General features: G+C 36.6%; 1 long non-coding RNA gene across 1 annotated transcript; it reads right to left on the reverse strand.

Moving 5' to 3' along the window:
• Positions 1–1,308, reverse strand: LOC148702865 (uncharacterized). Its single transcript, XR_015988438.2, has 2 exons — positions 971–1,308; positions 1–416 (listed from the first exon to the last, which is right to left on the reverse strand). It is a non-coding gene; the product is annotated as an uncharacterized LOC148702865 (long non-coding RNA).
• Positions 1,309–2,029: the final 721 nt, after the last annotated feature.

Here is a 2,029-nt window from a genome sequence, read left to right on the forward strand (position 1 = left end):
GAACTTGTGGAACAATTTTCTTTTTACTCAAAACTTCAATGAATCCAATACAAGGGAGTGGGGTGGGGCCTTTATATAATAAAGGCGAGCCACACATAAGTAGAAAGTTAAAAAAATAAAGCAAAATTTTAGGACAATAATTCTAAAAATGCTGAAAAGATTCAATGGGTTGGCTGAAAAATACTAAAAAGATTCAATGGGTTGGTTGGCCTTTTCTTCTTTGGCTGGATTCTCCAAACTAGGTAAAGTTGAAATCGCGAGTAGAGGATTTGGATTGGACGCCTTGGTTGGCCTTTTCTTTTTTGACTGAATTCTCCAAACTAGGTATGACTGAGATCGTGGGTAGAAGATTTGGAGTAGACGCCTGCATCACAATTGAAGCACAGCTCCCAAGCTTTTAGCATCCATCATCTAGACTGAGCATCAGGGAAAAAGGAAAGAAATTAGTATTTTTTTGAGAATTCAATAATCAATAATCTTGGATTTCAAATATTGTAGTAGTATGGTATGTGCATGGACTAACTAAAAGTCGATGAGTTTATTGGCTTTTAGGGTTTTTTTTTTGTTGCAAAAAACAATGAAAGTCAATAAACTTAGTAAATTGTGCCAACCAGGCTTAGACACCTCTTGTAGTAAGCAAGTCTCTAGTCCAATAATATATCTTGAAAAAGCAAAATAAAATAAAATGATATAAAAATATTAACAAGTGATTCGAATTTATAGATGCCAAAAACTAGGTTTAATTATATTAGGATATCATCATAAGCCTTTAGAATACAGTAATACTAGCTTTTTTAGCAACAAAATTTATACATAATATGTTAGGAATTTCTATGATGTAGGGGCGCAACGGAAGTGCGAGATTTCAAAAAAAAATTCATAATGAAATTTTGAAACATCAAATTCTAAACCCAAGATCACCTTAATGGTAACAATCAAACTTAAAATAAATGTAGAAATAGAAGAATACCTATAACGCTAATTCCAATATTCAGAATTTTCACTAGGCGCCCAAGTGTTCACCCTCCAACGTTGATCCACACGGAAACTTGCTTTAAGATTCTAACTCCGAAAGAACTTGATTCTTGATGCTGAATTCTTCCAAAGAATTCAATTGGCTTCTAGGCAAAATAACACTTCTCAAGTGCTTTGCCTTTCTCCCTTTTCTCTTGGCTTCCTTCTCCCTCTTTCTAATTGTCTTTTTCTTTCTAATTCTCCTTCCAAGCCTTTTGTCCTAAAGAAAACCTTTTATCTTAATTTAGAACAACCTTGGAGAGAGATGTAAGAAAGAAGGGATTGGAATTGAGTGAGTAGAACCCTGGGGAATGCCAACTATTTATAGTTGGCGGAGGGGTGCTTTGGCTTTAGCGTGAGGATGCATCTCCAAAAGATGCATCCTTATCCACACGCCTAAAGAAGGAAGAGGTGCCTCATTTATCTCTTCATGCCATAAGGATGTGGTGCCTCATCTAGAGGTGCCATCCTTATCTCTTCATGCCCCACATGCCCACACCCTTTCTGGATTTAAATTTTAATCCAAAACACCGAAGTGTCACCTTAAAGCAAAAGGACTCTTCATGCAGAATTTTACTGGTGTTTTTCCGAAGGGGCGCCATGCATTAGTGGGGCGCCAAAAGTTCCAATGGGCGACATGCATTCTTTGAGGCGCCAACCAACATCCAAGGGCTAAAGTAAACCAGAAGGTGGTGCCCCATATGGATAAAGACGTGAGAAGATAAGAGAGGAAATTAAATGGATAAGATTCCTTTATCCAAATGGATTTTTCATCCTTATCCATTTATGGCGCCATCAAACCCAATCCAATTGAGTTCAAACCAAGCCAATTAGGAGTCAACTCTTGGTTAACCCAAACTAGGATATGATCTAACCAAAAGGCCAATTTAATTAGATCAATCCAAATCAAGAATCAAATTCGAATCCAATTCAAATTAGGAGCTAGAGTTTGCAACACGTGCTAGCATGTTCATTCTGCAAACATGTTCTAATCTAATTAAATCCTTAATTAGTT

This window comes from Phoenix dactylifera, chromosome 7 (genome assembly GCF_051530095.1).
Source record: "Phoenix dactylifera cultivar Ajwa chromosome 7, Ajwa_hap1_PhDact_Kaust_v1.1, whole genome shotgun sequence".
Lineage (NCBI taxonomy): Eukaryota > Viridiplantae > Streptophyta > Magnoliopsida > Arecales > Arecaceae > Phoenix > Phoenix dactylifera.